The 20,862-nt window shown below is 45.7% G+C and overlaps 1 protein-coding gene across 5 annotated transcripts in view; it reads left to right on the top strand.

Annotated features, from left to right (window-relative positions):
• Positions 1-20,862, top strand: part of LINGO1 (leucine rich repeat and Ig domain containing 1) — a 493,542-nt gene that overhangs the window by 78,641 nt on the left and 394,039 nt on the right. The window contains exon 3 of one of the 5 annotated variants that reach the window (XM_031956819.1): positions 7,043-7,291. The exons of the other annotated variants lie outside the window; for them this stretch is intronic. The gene's annotated coding sequence lies outside the window, so the exon portion shown is untranslated. The remainder of the gene's footprint in view (positions 1-7,042; positions 7,292-20,862) is intronic. 5 annotated transcript variants of the gene reach the window in all.

Here is a 20,862-nt window from a genome sequence, read left to right as displayed (position 1 = left end):
CCCTTGGAATATAATTATTCTGTGCTTCTTTTCTGACCTCCAGCCTAGCCCCATTAGTTTTAAGTTATCTGACTATAGGACTGGTGTTGTTATATTCCCAGGTTGTTGCACATAGTAGGGGCTTAACAAACATTTGTTGAATGAAACAGAATTTATCTGTGTGTAACAGAGTAGGGCCAGAGGCTGGCTGGGCTTCCTGGTCCTGCCCCTCAATGGAATATTCATTAGCTGTAGGAACTTTGAATTCTGGTGAAAGGGAGGGGAGAGTGGGGGAGGACAGCATAGGGTGCATGGAATATCTGACTATTAGCCTTTTGCATTTATTCCCTTGGTTTGGGGGGAAGAGAATGGGAGGAGGTTGAGAACAAAATTAAAATTCTTCTTTGAGAAGTTAACAACTTCCCAATTAAAGGATTTTTATTTGCGAAATGCCTTAGGGGCCTTTTCAATCAGGAGGCTCTTCTGAATAATAACAGGACTGGGCAGGGGCAGGGAGAGGGAAAAAGAGTGCCAGGGTGCCAGCTGCAGAGACTGGGCAGGAGAAGGGGCAGGTGAGGGAAAGAGGGAAAAAGGGAGAAAAAGAGGTGAAGGCCAGAAAGCAGAGGTAAAGAAAAGCTAAAGCTGGGAGAGGGAAGAAAGGAGAAAGGGAGGAGAAAGGAGAGCTGGGAAGGGGAGGAAGGAAGGAAGGTGGGAGAAAGGAGAAAGGAAGGTGGAGGAGAGAAGAGAGGGGCCAAGCAGGGGGAGAAGGAATTCCTTGCACTAAAATTGCAGCCTGTTATATACAGTAAGTCTTAATTAACTGTAGAATGAATGAAGAAAGAAGAAAGAGGAGAACCCTTTGGTCCCTGTAGCGGGAAGAACAGAAGTGGACAGCACGTGGAGCCTTCCCTCTTTATCTCTAGATATATCTAGGCCCTGCTGCTCCTTCTCTCTTCCTGAAGGAGATCCAAGCTCTTTCGGAGTTGCTTGGAGACCAAATTGAGATGTAGAGCTTCTCTGAGGATTGATTTCAATTTCTTAGAAGCTCCATATTGTCATCACTTCCAGAGAAGGGATTAGTAGCAACGGGAATAGAAATGTAGACATAGAACTGGGGATGGAGAAATGGAGGGGAATGTCCTATGAATGGTGATGTCAAGACGTTGGGACTCAGGATTGGGAAAGGAGTGGGGCTGGGGCTGGGGCTGGGGATGGAATGGAACAGATTTGTTTTTCCTTATACTCGTCACTTCCACTCTCATCTCTCCCCTCCTCCCCTGGTCCCAGTGCTTCCACCTCTGTCCCCGCTGTTATATAATTTCTATCTTACATTTATAGTGATTGTTTTCCTTGGAGAAGAGAAGTATCTCAAGAGTAGGTACTATTTACTTTTTATCTTTGTATTTCAATTGTCAAGAACAGTTCTATGCACTACGGATGCTTGTTGATTGATTGATGCTAGGCTAGAAACAAGTACATTCCCTGCCCTCTTTCTTGAGCTTATCTATAAAGACAGTCTGGATTGATCCAAGGACAGGGATAACTGTTCTCAACTCTCACCTATATTTCATGTGACTTTTCTCCATTCATGACCTCCCACATGTCCAACATGTTTATGGGAAGCAGCGTGATATAGTAGAAGGAGCCGTCTTGGGCATCTGAAAACCCAATTTGGAGTCTCAGCATTACCAGTGACTGGTTATGTGACATTGAGCAAATTCTAGCCATGCTCCAGAGGCTCAGAACATGACCAGTCAGGCTTTTGGGGGCCTCAGTTTCCTCATCTGCAACATAAAAGGGTTGAACTAAGGGATCTTGAAGGTCCCTCCCAGTTTTCATGTTTTGATTCTGCAGCTCCAATCCTGTGTGTAGCACACTTGCTCATGGCCTAGAGGCTATCTACATTTGTATCAGTGGGTATCATGACTAATTGGGTCTGTCTGGGATCACAAGCCTCTCGTGGGGAGTGACCATGTCTGCAAAATCCATTTTAAGTGTTCAGCCAGAGGCCCCAGACAAAGTGATGCTGAAAAAGGACTTTATGAGATCTGTAGTTCCAGTGAGCTCATACCTCTCAGGTCAGTGATTTCTGCCCCACCTGGGGATGTGTCCATGTCCTTCTGAAGGCCTTCAAAGAGCATAAAATGCATTATCTCACTTGAACTTCATTATAGCCTTGTGTGATAGGTCTGAACTTTGCTAATGAGTGAGCTGAGGCTCGCTGAGTGGTGATGGGAGGGATCTGTGGGCAAGGAACCAGTAAGTAAGTGAGGGTCCAGCTCAGGTCTTCTAGACTCCACACTCAAGGCATACAGCTTCATATTATTTGTTAGGAATTTTTTTAATCAATGAAAAAAATCTCCCTTACTTCAATTTCCATTTGTTGATCTACTGCCCCCCCCACTTCCCAGTATCTGAGCTTTAGATTTGGAAGGGACTTTAGAAGGCATCCAGTCCAATCCTGTCATTTTTCATATAAAGAAATTGGGGCCCAAAGAGATTGTGACTTTACTAAAGTCACAAAGTAACATGTAGCAGATCTGTGATTTGAACCCTAGTCCTCTGACTCCAAATTCAGCATATTTTCCACTGTACAATGCTTTCTTTCCTCCCTCTGTTATCCTTTCTTTTCTTCCTTCCTTCCTTTATTTCCTTCCTTCCTTCTTTCTTCCTTCCTTCTTTTTTCTTTTTCTCTTTTTTTCTTCCTTTCTTTCTTCCACTTCAGTTCTTTCCCTCTTCTTTCATTTCTCTTTCTTATTCCATCTCACTCTTCTTACATCCTTCTTTTCTTCATTCTTTCCCTTTACTTTTCTTCTCTATCCTTTTCCCCTTCTTCACTCCCTCTCTTCCTTCCCTGGAGGAAACTTTCATCCCCTCTACCCCTATTTATTAAGAAGAACCTGTGTTCTTCTTTCAAGCTGGTATTTCTCCCAGGATCCATCTTGTCTTTTGGATCCATTAACTCCTCCCTAGAGTCCTGAACATACTGGATACTCAGTTCCCACTGGGGACAACCGACAATCCCCAGGACTCCCAGTTTAGAATCCTATTTCTCCACAATGGAAGATCCTTTCTGTTCTGATGGTCCAGGGGGCTAAGGCCTGCTTGATGTGGCTACCTCTCTGCACCAAACTTCACATTTCCTTTCAGGATTTCTGTTGAATGGCCCCAGTCCTGTAGAAATCCACTTTCCTTCCCCTCCCTTCCCTTCCCCTCCTGTGCTGCCCTGTTGCCTAGGAGACCAAGTCTCACCCTCCTCAGAGCCTCCAGCCTTTGCTAGGAGCCCGCAGGGGAGAAAGGCTGTCTGCAGGGTGAGGAGGTAAAACCAAATGTGTGAAGAAACAGAAAAGAAAGTAGAGAAGAGAAGCTGTAGAAAGACTCATGGAGGGGGTGGGTGGGAAGAAGTCTAGGCCAGGGATGAGGATGCAGAGGAGCTAATGCTCACTGCATCATGGTTTTTGGAGCTCTTCTACCTTAGAGGGCCCTAAGAAAGCCCCAGTCTGACATCTGCAGTGTACTGGAGGGAAGGAATAAAGAAAGAGCCAGTCCAGTGCAAACAGAGCAACAACTGTGGAGATTCAGCCCCAGACTGGTCTCTTTCCCTCCCTTACTGAGGAACATTGAACAAGCTTCTGCACAGCTCTGAGTCTGTTTCCTCATCTTTAAAACTGGGCTGGGCCACATGATTCCTAAGGTCACTTCCACCTGGAACAGTGATGAACAGACAGGGAGCAAGAAGGAAAAAGAAGGTTGAGGGAAGAGAGATGAGGCTAAAATAGAGAAAGAAGAAGGACATGGGAAGTGATGAAGGCACCGTGAGAAAGAAGGGGAGACAGCATGAGCAGAAAGAAGGCCAATTTATGCAACAATGGGAGTCAGTGAACCTGGATCAGGATCCTAGCTGTGCTGCAAGTCACTTAAACTCTTCTGGGACTTGATTTCTTCATTGGTAAATTGAGGAGCTTTAATCAAGGGATCTGCGTCTTCTAATTCTCAATTCTACAGCCTTTCCTGGGAGTGGGAAGGAGGAAAGAGACAAGGGCTGAACATCAGGAAAGGGGAAGGGAAGCCACAGAAATACTGGTCTCCCAGCATCAGAGCCAGAGTATTGGAACGAATCAGAGGTTGTTTAGATGAGAAGAGAGATTAAGAGGCTTGATCAGCAGAGAAAGCAGAAGAAATGGGATTTGAATTCAGCTCCTCCCCTGCCTCTTCTCTGGTGCTTTCTCACATGCAAAATGATACCCAAAAGACCAAGGAGGGGGAGCAGCAGAGAAGAGGAGGGGGACATTGCTGCCAGTAGCAGCTCCTTCAAGATGTGATGGATTCATGCCATTGAGGAAGGACAGAATTTAATTACAAGGAGAGCACCAAAGCAGATCTCTGTTTGTCTCCCTCTGCCCCAGCTCCACCACCTCAGTCCCTGCTGACCTACCTCTCTCTCTCTCTCTCTCTCTCTCTCTCTCTCTCTCTCTCTCCTTCCCTTCCTCTCTTCCTCCCCCTCTCCTCCAGATAGGCACCCAGGGTTGCCCCCCCCTTCCCTTCCAAGGTCATTCAAGGAGACTGGAATAATGAACGAACGACTTGGCTGTCCAGGGCTGGATTGTGCCAGCAGAAAGTATTATATAGTCTGCACCTGCTTTTTCTTCCTTTTTTCTCTCTTCCTTATCCACCATCACTCTCCCCCTTCTATTTTTTTCTTTCACTAGCTTGTCCTACTTTCAAATCACAGTTGCAGTGATGTGGCTGCCGCTCCCTCAGCTGCCTGTGTAAATAAATTGAATTGGGAGAGGCCAGCCCCTTTGAAAGGTCAACTCACTCTCCAGTCATCTCTCCCAGAGGATGGGATTGTGTTTGGAAGGCTAATTGGGATAGGGTGACACACAGGGGTGGGGTGGGGCAGGAGGAGGGAGCCAAACCCCAGGGCCCTGGCGGGCAGGTAGGCTGGTCTCCAGACAGGTTGTGATTCCTGCCTGGTAGCAAGGAGGGACCAGAATAATAATAACTTCTCTTTCCATAGTATCTTGAGGTTTTCCCAAAGCAGTGCGGGGTGGGATACTGCTCAGATTACATCAGGAAGACTCAGGTGCAAATCCTACCTGTGATCGGGAAGGGGGTGGCCCTTAACCTCTGTATCTTAAAGGACTCTAAGACTCCTCCGTTCTGGGTGGACACAGATTTGCCTGAGTGAATGACATTTCCACACCAGTAAAGCCACAGATCTTTAGGCCAGATGCCGATCTGTTGGTTTGTTTTGATCTGGGCCCATGATTTCCTCGGTATAGAGGACCTATATTATGGAAACACTTTCCTTCAATACATATCCCCAACATCATCTTAAAAAGTTCCCTGAGGCTCTGAGGACACTTGCCCAGAGTCCTGGAGGCAGAATATGTCAAAGGAAGAACTTGACCAGACTCAGGCCTTTCTATTTACTAACACACTACCCCTAAAATTAAGGGTTATTCCCATTTTATTGATCAGGAAATTGAGACTTGGGAGAAATAAAGTAGCAAGTTCATCGTCCCAGTGGTAAGTGGAAAAGCCAAGTCATTGATGGCAGACATTAGGCTTGGCATTGGGCTCCCCAGCTCCAAGGCCTCCCCATTTCTCAATCTCCTCCAGTCTCCCTCTAGCACAATAGCTCCCAGATGTAGCCATGATATAATTTGGGCCATTATACAGTTGGGAAGCCTCCTTTTTGGGGGAGAGTGTGCCGAGTTCAATCAGAGGATTCTGGGAGAATCTCAGTGCTGGTCCCTGTACCTGTGTGGCCTTGGAAAAAGTCACCAAAGCTCTCTGGGTCTGAATTTTCTCCACTGTAACAGGATAGCATTGGGCCAGATGAACTCTCTTTTTGATCTTTTTGTCCCATTCCACCCTTAAATCCTATAAATCCATAGAATATGGGTTGGACATTTGTGAGTCTTTCTAGGTTCTTGAGCAAAGATGGAGTGAGAATTCTTTTTAGGAAAATTTGCAGCCTCTGTAGGATGGATCAAAAATTCAGAGATTTAGAGCTAGAAGAGAAATTAGAGGACATACAATCTACTCTGCTCACTTTACAGATGAGGAAACTGAGTCTTGAAAAGTAAAGTGATGCTCAAGGACAAACCTATAACCAATGGCAGAACCGAGGTCTGAAGCCAAGTCCCCTCATTCCAGGAGGTCTCCATGGTGTTCCGGAACCTGGGACTGAGGACTAGAGATTTTGACTTTGTGGTATCGCTCGTGAGAATAACTCCCATGTCTGAAGCTTTCCTCACAAAGTCTCAGGAGATGAATATTTTGGGTTTTATTACCCCCAGTTTACAGAAAGGCCCCTGGGCTCAGAGAAATGGGCCAAATTGCCCAAAATTTCACAGTCATACATTCTAAAGGTAGGATTTAGACTCAGGTGTTTTGAACCCAGGACCAGATCTTGTAATACACCAGGAATCCTAGTCTAAACGGAGAAGGATCTAGACTTAGAGGGGAGAAATGGGGATGGAGTCAGAGGCAGAGGTAGGAAAGACATTTTAAAGGAGAATTAACCAGATTTAATGATGATTTGGTGTGTAAGAAAAGGGAGAGATTAAAGATCATAATCATCACCATAATGATAATACTACTAATATGGCTTATGATGATGGTTAGCATTTATATAGGCCATCACAAATGTCTTAGTAGCGTTTTAAGTTATTATTTTTATAGCTTAGAGCTTAGAGCTGTACTAAGACTTTGGGGATACCCTAGGTCTCAAATAGCACTTTGAGGTTTGCAAAGTGCTTTCCAAATATTACCACATTTGATCTTCACAACATACTGGGAGGTAGCTACTTTTATTAGGCTTTTTTTTTACAGTTGGAGAAACCGAGACAATATGACTTGCTTAGGATCTCACAATAAGGACTGCTTTTGATCTGCTACTCCATGCTTCTTCCCTAGGTGAAATTATTTCTCCCATTTTACATATGAGGAAACTGAGGTTTTAAAACAGAGAAGTGACTTATCTAAGACCGCAAAGGTAGGAAGTGGGTAGAGGAGTCCTTCTGACCCCAAATCCAATCTCACTATCCCTCAGAACAGGAAGAGAAATCCCTCAAGAAAGGAAAGCGATGGAGAAGCAACCGAAACAAGAGAGATGGCTTCTGCAATTAATCCAGGATGAACGGGAGGTGCCCCACTCACTTTGGACTGGGCAGATAGCCTGCAAATTATTTGTTTGCAAGTCGAATAATTCTTAATGTGCAAGAGCTGCGGGAAGGAAGCCCCTTGGCTTATTAAGCCCACAATCTCTCATCGATCGCCGGCTCTGCACGTCTTCATTCAGGTGAAATTTACCTTTCTGGCACCAGATGATTCTCTTCCTCTCCCCTCCCCTGACTTGTATCCCTCTCCCCTCTCCCCCCCCAGCGCACACACACATGCAATCACAGATCCATTAAGCTGGGACTGGGCGGATTCTTCATTCTCCATCAATCAATCAGTCATTAGTTGATAGTTTCCTGTGTGCCGGCCTGTGCTGTGGGGAAGATGGAACCGAGGAAGAGAATCGTAGCTGACATTTATGTAACAGAAACCTGAAAGGTTTACAAAGCACTTCCCTGACAACCACCCTCTGAGGGAGGAAGTATAAAAATTGTCATCCCCTTTACAGAAGGGGAAACTGAGGCATATACATCACTGAGCAAACATTGCTTAAATATTATTTGTTAGGCACTGTGCTTAGACATTAGAGATACAAGAAAGTGAACACAGTCCCTGTTTTCAAGAGGTTTATATTCCTAGGGGAGACCAGGTAAACCTATATAAAATGGATACAAAATATAAACTGATTCTGGGGGGAAGGAACTAGCTGATGGGTGTAGTGGGAGAACAGATAAAGGCCTAATGTTGAAGCTTGAACTGAGCCTTAACAGAAACTAAGGATTCTGGGAAACAAGAATAATGAAGGAATGCACTCCAGGAATGGGAAATCCAAAGCAGAGGTTTGGAAATAAGGGTCAGACTGGCCAAACTGTGGTGTGCCTGAAGAAAAATCAAGTGCAGAGTAATAGGATCTTGGAATCATGGATTCAGAGCTGGAAAGGATCTTCCCAGCTAAACTGTCCAACTCTCACTTTACAGATGGGGAAACAAACCCATAGTGGTAAAATGACTTGATCTTTAGAGGTCATATTGTCTTGCCTTGTTTTCTAGAAGACAGACTGAGGTCCAGGAAAGGGAGAACATTGTTGCTCAAGGTCACTTGCTAACTCAAGGTCACCTAATTAGAAAACAACAGAATTAGGATTCCAAAGCAGATCTCTTGACTCCCAGAGTAAAGCACCATGATACCATGCTATCATTCACTTTAGTAAATATAGAACCTCATGGGGATATAGATAAGTAACTTCCCTCAAGGAATATGTGGAAATGGGGAGGAACAGGAATAGCTGATTGTGAGCCTTTCCTCCTTGAGAGTCTCATTCCCTGCCTCCATCCTTCTTGCCTCTGAGCTCCCATTTCCATATAAAACAATGGGACATTTCAGTCTTGAGCCATTAGAATGCTGTCCATCTATTGCTTTGTCCCATTCTTTCTCATCTTCACCTCTATTCTTTGCTGGAAAAGATCCTATTATCAAGTCTCTTTTTACAGATCCTGGGGTGGAGACTTTGATAAGAGAAAGGATTTGCCCTCCATCGTACCACTAGTCAGTGGCAGCACAGGGATCCACACCCAGGTGTCCCAAGCCAGAATCCTGATTTCCCCCACTCTTAACATTAACTCCTGATTTCAGCTTAGTGCCATCCTCCACTTTTCCTCTGGATACCCTGTGTCCAGTCCTAATTAGTCCACAGCCCCTCAGAGTATCCCAGCAGGAAATTCTGGTGTGGAGTCCCTCCTTCCCGCTCCATTCTGGCTGACTGTGAGACTTGCTATCTTCCACTGGCCTGAAGCAAGGGCTGCTACCTATGTGAGTCTGTCAGTCAAGGGGCTTTGAAATCATGAGCAAACACCATGAAGAGCTCGTTTAAATGGTGAAGATAGTATAGAGTGTGAACAAAATTCAAAAACATTTCTTTCACAAGGAAGGAATGGGAGAAGGTGGGGAAGCTCTAGAGAACAGCTTGAGGGAAGAAGATCTTGGAGATTTCAGTGGACTGCAAGCTTGATATGAGTCTCCAGAGAGATGCAGCAACTAAAAAAGCTAAGTCTTTCTCAAGTGATATTAATAGAAGCCTGAGGTTTAGAAGGATGAAACACTTGTCCCACTGTCCTTTGCCCTGGGCAGACCATACCAGAGGGACCATGTTTAATTCTGAGCAAAAGTTTTGGCAAGGACATTCAGAAACTAGAGAGTAGCAGAGAAACCAGCAAAACAAAGAGCCTCAATTGAATCATCTTTTATTCAGCACTTACTTCATTCAAGGCACTGGGGTTAAATAAAAACAAATCTGAGTTCCTGTCCTCAAGGAGCTTCCATTCTGATCCTACCTACACTGTACAAATGAGGACTGGTTGGAGGAACCGGGGATGTTTAGCTTGAAAAGCAGATTTGGTGGGAAGCTGAATACTAGAAAATAGAAGTTATTTTCAGATAGTTTACAGTTGAGGAAATAAACTTTACATGATATGTTCAAGATTGCTCAGGCAGCGAGGAGTCCAATTTTATTTTCTGTTCGGTTCCGCAGGTTAGAACAAGGGTCACAGGTGGAAGACGTGAATTCAAATCTTATGATTCTATTTTACTTGATGATTTAAGATTGCTCAAATAGTGAGGAGTCCAATTTTATCTTCTGTTTGGTTCCACAAGTTAGAACAAGGGTCAGTAAGTGGAAGATTTGAATTCAGATCTTATCATTCTTATTTTACTTAATATGTTCAAGATTGCTCAGGTAGTGAGGAGTCCAATTTTATCTTCTGTTTGGAACAAGGGTCAACAAGTAGAATACTTGAATTCAGATCCTATGATTCTATCTTCAACCTCTTTCCACTGCTTCCCATATTTCTTAGAAACCCTTCCAACTCAAAGATCCTGGAGTGGTATTTTCTGGTTTCACAGGAAGAACTAAGCCCTATTTCATCTCCCCTGGGAGCCTGCCCCATTTGTCTTGTGCCTTGACAATTCCACGACTAGAGACTGGACAGTCAGGTGGGATAAATAGAGTTAAAGTTTGATAGGTTCTTTCCTCTGTGACCTGAGAGCAGTTCAGTGCATGTCCACGAGCTCTGGAGATGGAGGTTGGAACTTATAGTGAATCCTGCTTTAGATACTGACCAGACAGAGAAGACCCTTCGTATCATTCAGTTTCCTCTTAATTATACTGGGATTAGTAAAATTTACAGTGTCTATCTTCCAGGATTAGAGCCACAGAATTTTAGAAACAAAAGGAATATAGAAATTCATTTAGTCTCATCCATATTGGAACATCTCTTTTAAAAGATAGCTCCAAATTGGTTTTCCAGACTCTTGATTGAAGACTGCTAGTGAAAGAGTTATTAGGGCAGCTTGGTGACAAAGAGGATAGAGCACATCCCTGGAGTGAGGAGGAGTTCAAAACTGGCCATAGATGCTTACTAGCTGTGTGATTCTGGAAAAGTCATTTAGCCCTGATTGCCTCAGTTTCTTTATCTATAAAATGAACTGGAAGAAGGAAATGGCAAAAGTATCTTTGCCAAAAAAACAAAAAAACCCAAATGAAATCACAAGGAATTGGACAACACTGAAGTGATTAATTACAATAACAAAGGAGAGCCCATTGCCTCCCATGGCAATACATTTTAGTGTGTCATCCAGTTCTCTTTGTTAAGAGTCTCCCCCAAACATAGCAAATCTAAATATGCCTCTATCTTCCATTTCCAACCCTCCCTCTTGATCACACCTTTGGGAATCAATGAGAACAATTCTGATTCTCCTTCACATCCTTCAAGACAGCTATCATGTCCCCAGCTTCTTTTCTTCAAGGCAGCCATCTTTAGCTTCTCCAATTGATTCTCATATGCCATAAACTATCGTCTTGCCACTAACTTGGTTATGTCCCTCTGGAGGCCACCCAATTTATCAGTGTCCTTCCTAAAATGAGACTAGTTTCTTCAAATGAAAATCAATAATGTTTACAGATAAACTAGTAGGAGTAACCTTAACAAGGAAAAAATCTATATGTTGGCTAGGAGGAAACCACATCTGTCCTTAGATCCATGGGAATGAATTAGATCAGCCCGTCCTTTCTCTTCTCCGAGGGGTCCTGAAATCCCACAAGGCATTCTTGGGTTTTGCTCCACCTACTTCGGATAAACTTAGCCTCCCAGCCTCGTTCTTCATTTCTCTAACTGGATACCCACAATCAGTGGCAGTAATAGCATCCACAGGCCCAAGAAGGGTCATGACTTTCTTATGTCTTCATGGTTAATATCAGTACTTGGGATTTGAATGTCATGATCACTCACAAGAGTCATGCCGAAATTTCTCCTTATACCTTTCTCTCTCCCTCCTTCCTTTCCTCCCCTCACCACATTGGTCTCTGTCTCTGTCTCTATCTCTGATCTTTCCTGTTTTGTTTGTATGAAAAGATACTTTCCAGTATCCCAGTTTTATTTCTTACCCTGGAGGGGAAGAGGAAAGGGCTTAACTTATTGCATGGGGACAGAACCATTTTGGTTCTAGTATGAATCCTTTGTGGAAGTTGGACAATAGCCTTGGTTTCTTCATTTGTAAAATGGGGTAGTACTTTTTATTTTTTTAATCCATCTCTCAGGTCTACATTGAGGAAAATGTTAAAATACATTAGAAGGAAGTAGAAATACAGTAGAAATGTGGCAGTTTTTATCAGGGAGTTTGTAGATCTAGAGCTGGGAGGTCAGGTAGCCTACCTACCAAGGAACTGAGACTCAGGAAAATCAAGGGCTGTCTGAGGCAGGATTTGAACCTCTTCCTTCAAGTTTTTTGGCCTTAGTAACTCTCTCCGTGATTCTGGATGACAGGAGGGAAAGACAGAAGAGCATCAGATGAGGTGACCTTCAGATGCTAGGAGGCCCATTCTTTGTCCAGAGATTGGAGGGCTTATTCTGTGCACTTCTCTGCAGCACCATGTGCTCAAGGCAGGGTTCCCATGCATGTGCATATATGTGTGAGCAAGTGTGTGCTGATGCATGTATGTGCAGGTGAGTGCACACACATGCGTGTGCAAGGTGTGTGTGTGTGTGTGTGTGTGTGTGTGTATGAGGTCGAGATCAGGGCTGGGGGACTCAGAGACCATCAGCAAAGAAAGGAATGAGTGCCTCTTTGGCTCACCACATGTTGCTTCTGTTTGGAGGAATGCAGCACAGGAGACAAATTGTCCCCCGAAGCAAGTCTTGGCAGCCCCGTCATGATTAGTTCTTATTGTCTTCTGAAAACCGTTGCCTGTTGGATCCTGTTGATATGAGAAGGGTCACTCTGGGCCTCTGAAGGAGCCAAAGCTTTGGTCCATTAGCTTCCCCGAGCCTCTTGCCACAGAGGCACCAGATCCTTGTCCACTGAAGCCGGGCAAAGGCCTGTACCTCCTTCAGCTTGCCCTCCTTATTGGCTTGCCCTCATCCTGCACTCCCAAGTCCTGAGCCTCTTCTGCTTCTTGGCCCCTGTGTCAATTCTCTGGTCTGGGTCATCCCCAAAGCCTTTTCTCATGTTGCTGCCATACTTGGGGTGTCCTTTTCCAAGCAAGACTTCCCAGTTTTCCTTTTTTTCCTAGTAAAATGTCAGATTGTTGAAGGCAGGGACGGTTTCATTTTTGCGCCCCCAGCTCAGACCTTGCATTTGGGAGGATCACATGAGGTAATATTTGTAAAACATTAGGCAACGCTATGTAAATGTTGCTTCTGCTTTTGGGCTAGAGAGAAGGAAATTTAATCAGGCTGCAATCCACTTGAGGGAAAGTGAGACTGCCTCCTCAGCACAGGCCTGGGCACATTGGGAGACTCAATAGATGAGATAGTAGGCGCTTAAAAAATGTTTGTTTCCTTCCTTCCTTCTCTCCTCCCTCCCTTTCTCCTTTCCTTCCTTCCTTCCTTCCTTCCTTCCTCCTTCCCTTCCTTCTTCCTTCTCTTTCTCCCTTCCTCCCTTGTACTTTCTTCCCTCCTTCCTTTTCTTCCTTCCTTCCTTGCTTCCTTCCTTTCTCCCTTTCTTCCTTTCTTCCTTCTCTTCCTCTCTCCCTCCCTCATTCTTTCTTTCCCTCCCTTCCTCTCTCTTCTTTGATCACTCACCCTGGATCAAGCTGGAGTTTCCTTTGTGGATGAGAGGGCAGTCGGGGCAAGTACAATCTCCGTGCACTTTGCCTCCTGGTGCTCTGGCTGTACTTTATGAAAAATGCAAAGTGTGATAAATCCAGTGGCGGCATTGGCAGCCAGACCCCCAGGAGAGGAATTAAGTCGCCAAGAAAATGGCCAGAGCCAGGAAAGCCAGACTGAGCTATGGGCTTGGGATCCTACCCTGAAGGAGGTCAGAATAGGAGCTGGGAGCTGAGTTCTTCTGAAGGGAGAGAAGAAGAGAAAGAAGAGAGAGAGGGGAGAGAAGAGAGAGATGGGGGTAGAGAAAGATACAAGGACAGACTGACACATACACATACTCAGAGAGTCAGAGAGAGAAGGAGAGAGGGAAGGAAAGAGAGAGCAAAAAGAGACTTAGGAAGAGAGAAGAAAGAAACATAAAGAAAGACAGACAAAGAGAGACACAGAGAGAGGGAAGGACAGAGAGACTGGGGGAAAGAGACAGACCCACACACATATTCAGACATGCAGAGAGAGAAGGAGGAAGAGAAGGAATGAGAGAGAAAAAGACAGATAGAGAGAGAGAAGAAACAGAGAGAGAGCCATAAGCAGAGAGACAGGGTCAGAGATCCAGAAGTAGAGATAGAGAGGAGGAGCCTCTTGGAGCCAGCACCTTCCTTCTAGGAGATGGAGCAAAGGAATGCTAGGATCCAGGAGAATGGGGCTCAGATCCAAGCTGTGTAATGCTGAAAACATCTTTTCACTTCCATAAAGCTTTCTTCACTCCTGTATAAATGGGGATAACGAAACTGATGGTACTTGGGAGCCATAGCAGTTAAAACCAAGACTGAGAATCAGGAAGGCTGGATTTGAATCTTGCTTCAGGTTCTATCCAGCTTTTCCAGTTTCTTCACATAAGTTTCTTCACTTCTCTCAGACTCGGTTTTCCTATCTGTGTAAGGGGGCTAACCTCATAGAATTATTTATGAGGCATAAAAGTACTTTGCAAACTTAACCGACTCAAGAACCTCGAGCTGTCATTAATTTTATTACTATTGTGCAACCTCCGGTAGTCAGTGCCACACAATTTGACACTCGACTCCAACTGGTTTTGTAATAATAACAGCAATAAAGGCCTGGCGTTCAAAGAGTAGCTCCCTGGAAGCTCCCAAAAAAGGGGCCAAGACGGTGCTTTGGGTGTGATGCTCAGTGTTAGACAGATGAGAAAATGGACATTCAATCTTACAACTTAGGGGTGGGTAGAGGAGGAGTCACTCCCAGGGCTTTCTGACTTCCAGGTCCTTCCCCATCCTTTGGTTTCTTGGAGGAGGCTGGTCTCCCAGCTCCTCCAGCATCTCACTCTGGCCTAGATTTGGAAGCAGGAAGCCCTGAGTTCAAATCCAACGGGAACAGCTGTGTGATCCTGGTCACGTCACTGAGTTGCTCTGTGCCTCCCTGGCACGTTGCTCCCAGGACTGTTGTGCAGCTCCAATAAGGGAACGTTTGTAAAATGCTTTGCAAACTTTAAAGCCTGATAGCAAGGCTAGCTATTATTATTATTATTCTAGTATGTTAAGCACTGGATTAAGATGGACCTGGATTCGAAGGCTTCCCCTGCTGCTCACTCTGTAGAACTTTGAATCGTGTTTTCTCCCTTCTGTGCCTCAGTTTCCCTCTCTGGAAAGACCGGGGATGGGGTGGGGTGGGGGGGGGCACTAGCTGATTGCCTCCTTCCGCTCCGGCTGACCGGCTGGGACCCGAAGGAGGCCGGGAAGGCGGGGCGGCCGGGGGAGGCGGCGGAGGCAGGAGGCGGCGTCTGGTGGCCCGCGGGGCCAGGCAGTTTGGATGGGCGATAAGTCTGCCCAAACATCTGTTCCCTGGGTGGCGGCGGCGGCAATGTATTCCAAGGCACGCTGGCACCGGGGCCGGGGGAGCTGCGCCGGGATATTTACGGCCTAAATATTGGGCCCCATAAAGGGAGGCGGGGACGTGGGCCTGGGGAGGGGGAGGGAGAGGGCCGGACTTGTTGATAAAGCCATAAACACCCCGTGGGGTTCATCTCCCGGCTCCGCGGCAGTGGGGAGTGGGGGGGCGGGGAGCCGTCGTTTGACAGATGTGCACGCGGCTAATATGGGCCTTGTGGTGATGAGCAGGAGGACGCCGGGAGGGAGGGATGAGCCATAACTCACCGGGCTCGGGGTGAGGAGCGAGCTCGGGCTCGGCTAATGAATACATCACGGAGCAGCTGCTGGACGGAGCGAGGGGCAGGGGAGCGGGGACGCCGTGCTTACCCAGGCCGTAGCGCGGCCGAGGGCGGACACTGGGCGTGAGGACAGGCCTCTTCTGGGGCCCGGGCGGCGTCCGAGAGGAAACCAGCCACGGGCTCGGGGCGGGGCGGGGCGGGGGGGCTTGAAGGGGAGTCAGTCACGTCTGACTCTTCACGACCCCATTTGGGATTTTGTTGGCAGAGGTCCTGGAGCGCTTTGCTATGGAGTCCTGCGGCCTAATGTAGAGATGAGGAAACTGAGGCACACAGGGCGACGACACTTGCCTAGGGTCCCACGGCTGGTGCCTGAGGCTGGACGTGCCCTCGGGAAGCTGTGGTCCTGATGCTGTGCCCTAGGGGCCTCCTGATAAGATTTAGTTAGGTGGGAAAGATGGGGGGAGGAATGGGAAGTGTGGGGGATGGGGGACCTCACATAGCAAAGAAACAGAACCGGGAATCAGCCGTGTACCGTGGGGTGAGAGGAGATTTTGTCCAGTAGTGGGAGTGGAGGGATAGACCGTCCCTGGCCCAGTTTTCTTAAGGGGCTTACCTGGACTTCGCTTCCCTCTATCAACACATCCCTTAGTATCCGCCCTATCCTTCCCGCTAGAGGGGAGGTTCTTAACCTGGAGCAGGGAGATGGGTGGGATGAGGGCTTCTTGTTATTTTTTTCCCAAAAAAATTTGGATAACTTTCAACCTGACTGAACTCCTTTGCAATCCTGTATATTTAATTTTAGCCCCTGTTGCACTCTTGGTGAGCAGCATGATGAGCGGGAGTGGAAGACCACCTTCCTTGCACCCATTTCAAGTAGGAGAATAACTGAGGCACATTAGGGGAAAGGAAAGTGGAAGGTCCTCAGAGAGCTAAGCTTCAGAATTGGGATTGTGTTTCTCCAGACTCACTCTAGATGGTCCCTGTTCTCCCCACTGATCTTAGGGCAGAAGGATAGAGACCACGTGGCAGATGGAACTGTGGCTGGAGCTGAGAAGCCAAAGTTTTCTTTCTTAGCATTTGGGGAGTTCGGTCTTTGATCAGAATAGGATTCAGTCCGAGGCTAAGGTCCCAGCCGTCTGTGATCAGCATCAGGGACCAGTCTTTGAGAAAGATCCAGGCCCAGTCTGTGTTGGGAGTTGGGCTAGATTTATGGTTGGATTCAAGGTCAATCTACAAACAGGTTTGGGGTTGGCCACTCTGTGGCTGGGGTCACTTAAGTATTATTTATGCCCCTGGGTATATAGTTCCATGTAGTCACACTCTCTGTCTCTCTGTCTCTGTCTCTGTGTCTCTCTTTCTCATCCCCTCTTTCTCTCTCTCACTCTTTCTCCCCCCTACTCTCTCTCTGTCTATCTTTCTGTCTCTCTGTCTTTGTCTCTCTGTCTTTCTCTGTCTCTCTGTCTCTGTCTCTGTGTGTGTGTGTGTGTGTGTCTTTGTCTGTCTATCTGTCTCTCTCATATGTACATGTGTATTTGTGAAGTCTCCTCCTGGACATATGTAAACAAAGGGAATACGAGGACATGCTGATTCTCCTGGTCTCGGCCGTGTGGGTCGCTTGTGAAATCTAAAATGGAATCTGCCTGAAAGAGACTCCAGGGAACTTAGGGAGGGGAAAAGAGGAGGGTAGGAGGGGGGAGTAGAGGAAACAGGAGAGCAAAGGGTCAAGTGTCTCCCGGAACCTGACTTCCAAGAGGAAAGGAGACTTTGGGAGCTGGCATGATAAAGACTTGTTAGACAGAGGATGTAAAAGCTGTCTCAGCAGGGGCTCCCATGTTTAACACACGTTAAGAGCCCCAGCATCAACCTGTCAACACGGAGGATCCCAGAGAAAATGTCAGAGCTGGAGCAAGGACTGATCTCTGTTCTCCCAGGGCCACCGGCTAATTGACAGGCCAGTGCTGAGCTCTCGCTGGGGAGGAGGAAAGAAAAAAATCAAATTCCAGAATATCGGAGAATGTTGGTGGCTTTTTTTCTGTTTCCTTTTCTAGGTGTATGGTCAGGGTGTGGGCATTGAGTCACCTCAGCTCCCGAGGCCACCTGAGCTTAGGGGTCAGACTCCTGACGAGATGGGGGTGGGGATGATGGGAGAGCCCGGGTTTGCATTCAGACCTGACTTTGAATCGTGGCTTTATTACATATGGCTGGGTAGTCTTCAGAAAGCCATTTTATTTCATATCTCTGGACAGCTGAGCAAATCAATTCATCTCACTGGGCCTCAGTTTTCCCATCTACAAAATTGGGTACTGGACTGAATGGTCTCAAAGGTTCCCTTTTGCCTAAAATCCTATGATGCCATCACTGGACCTTGTCTATATGGATGAAGGTCTATAATAGTTAGGAGGGAAGTGACAGAATGAGCTAGGAAGGATTTTAATCAATCAATTAATAAACATTTATTAAGCACCTACTATGTGCCAGGAAATGGACTAAGTGCTGGAGATCAGACCCTCATAAAACTATAGGTGTGCAGTGAGAAAGGGCTCTTTCTTTCACGGATGGGGAAAATGAGGTGCAGAAAGATGATCTGATTTATTCAACCCTCTTATTTTGCAGGTGGACAAATTACGGCCAATGTAGGACATAAGATTTTAGTTGAATTTCATTACCTCATAGAATATTCACGCATTCAGTAAGTGAAGCCGATCCCAATTTGCACAGTAGTTTAGTGACAAAGCCAGATCTAGACCATATGACTCCTGACTCTCAGTCCAATGCTCAGGACTGGAAGGTAAAGTTCCTGGATTCTGTCCTAGATCTTGACTAGAATCTTGCTTAAGGGGAAAAGTTATAGTGAGAGAGATGGCAACTCCATATAAGACAGCACGTTCCCTACTTGTTATTTAAAATGACCAGTCATCAAGGTAGTGAGTTCCTCATCATTGGAGGTATTCAAGCAGAAGCATGACTACTTATCTGTGCTATAACATTATCTGGTTGGTTGGTTGGTCTAAATGATCACTATAGGCTATGAGAAGACAGTGTGATTTAGTGGAAAGAGTACTGGATTTAAATTCTAACTCTGCTAGTGGGATCTTGATCAAATCACTTACTTACCCTCTGCCTGCCTCAGTTTCTCCATCTGTAAAGTGAAAGGATGGGACTTCAGATCCCTCATTCTCGGTATTAAATTTCTCACTTCCATAAACTGCATCTCTATGGTGAGCTGAAACCTTTCTTTTATTGTTCCTAGGGCTGCCTTTCATGGAGGGCACGTTATATAGTCTTGGTCTTCTGTCATCTGTAACCAAGAAGCCCAATCCCCCATCTGACAGCCTTCCAAGGGCTTGTTGGTCTCCTCCAGGACAAGTTTTATATTGTGAGACTCCAATCAGAACTTGGATATCAAATGCTTGGCAAACTTGAAAGCTGCATAGAAATGTTAGCTATTACCATTACTATTATTATTATTATCATTGTTATTCTTCTTACTACTAGAGGATTAGCATGACATCCTGAAGCCCAAGTCCACCCATGATGGATGGCTATGGAATCAGGAAACCCTGGGCTCTCTAGTTTTGCTCTTGTTGCTATTAACTATACTGGTGCTCCTGGGAAGCCCCGTCATCTCTCAATATCCCAGGTAACTCATTCTAATACTAGGAGTTAGGAGTTACTCATCTATATCGGTGGAGGGAGTTTCCACACCAGAAATCCCCTTGACGGATGAAATCACAGATCTAGAGCCAAAGCAGCAGCATCATTATTCTCTCCACATGAGATAACCCCAGCTGGGCAATCTGGCTTCATCCCACTCTCAGTTCCAAGCCTTATGGCGTCTGAATGAATGTCTTGTCCTTGGACCTTCCTTAGCTCATTGGTGAGTTTTCAAAGGTAGAAAACTTTTAGGTCTCCAATGGAACTTCTTCCTTTGTATCATTCTATCCTTTCCCACCCCCTTCTTCCCTATCACCCCACAAAACTCTCCCCTTTAGCATCCCAGCTGGGAGGCTGTTCTGAATCCTGGGCTGAATCCCATTTCCCAAGCCCCAGGAAAGGAAGTGAGATCAACAAATGGAGGCAACCCACCGAGGGAGACCCAATCTTCTCCACTTATTTCCTTTTCTTCCTATGACCTGTGGGGTTTTGTTTTATTTTATTCAGCATTTTGATAACTTGATTTCAATATAATTATTTTCCTTTTGTATAATTCCATGCATTTTATTTGTGCTTCTGTCTCTGGTTAAATCACTTAAGATGTGAAATTTAAAGCTGGAAAAGTACTTGTCCCATTCCTAAATACTTAACAGATGAAGAAACTGAGGCTGGAAGTTTAAGTGACTTCCGGCATTGACTGTAGGGTTCAAGGTTTTATCCTCAACCTTCTGATCTCAGGTCCTGTACAATTTTTGCAGTTTGAAAGACTTTTATCTGCACAATTAGGGAATGGGGTCAAATTACATCCAAGACCCTTCCCCATTCCCAATTCTACATAGAGCACAGAACCTTCCTCTTTTTGTGTCTATCCCCAATAATAACAGGTTCCTTCTAATTACTGCTGTAACTAACCATGCCTTAGCTCTTTCTCCAGCTAGGTCCCAGACAGATAATTACAGCATTTCTTCCCTTTTTTGGAGGGGACCGGTAAAAAGGACTGTCTATCATTTTAGCCATCCATGGGGATTTTCAAACCTACCCACTCTTGGCTCATTTAAAAGGAAAAAAATGTGTTAATGGAGCTATTTCTGCAACTGAGAAGGACAATTTATTACAGAGGTGACAAAATCATTCTAATGAGAAGCAAATTCTATTTCTTTTCAAATTTAAGTCCTCCCCCCCAAATTGCTCACTGAAATGTGAGTTTGGGCTGTTGCAGGGACATCCTGTTAGAGTTGGGGCCAGGATGGGAGAGGGATAGAATGGCTAGGTGTGAATTTTTTGAGTGTAGGGAACTCCCAGGTTGTAGCAGTATAGGTTGCCACCTTTTCTACCATTTATTGTGTGAAAGATCTGCCCCAAACTCTGGGACTTGCTCAGTTTCACAGGAAGGACTTGAATTCAGGTCTCCCTAGCTAGTGCTCAACCCATTCTGCCAGGTTCCCTCTCCGTTTCATTCAGACAAGTAAGTGTCTACAGTGGGATAGACACGGATTTACAAAGACAAAAATGAAAGTCCCTACATCAATACAATAAGAATACTGGCTTTGGGGTCAGAAGATCAGGGTTCAAATCCTGCCTGATGCTTCCTACACTGTTAACTTTGGACTTCCCCCTGCCCAGACCCAGCTGGTTCACCATCTGCAAAATAAAGGGAGTGGAGCAGAGATCCCTCCTTAGCTCTAGACTTAGGAACCTGAGGTCCTTCCAGGAACTGGCATTCTGTTGGCGGTAGAGTATTTGCTATATGTGTAAAAGTAAAGAAAGAAAAAAATTAGAATTAGTAGAATGCAATCTCTTTGAGGGCAGACACTTTC

This window comes from Sarcophilus harrisii, chromosome 2 (genome assembly GCF_902635505.1).
Source record: "Sarcophilus harrisii chromosome 2, mSarHar1.11, whole genome shotgun sequence".
Classification (NCBI taxonomy): Eukaryota; Metazoa; Chordata; class Mammalia; order Dasyuromorphia; family Dasyuridae; genus Sarcophilus; species Sarcophilus harrisii.
Note: the sequence above shows the minus strand (reverse complement) of the source record. Positions and strands in the feature narration are given on the sequence as shown.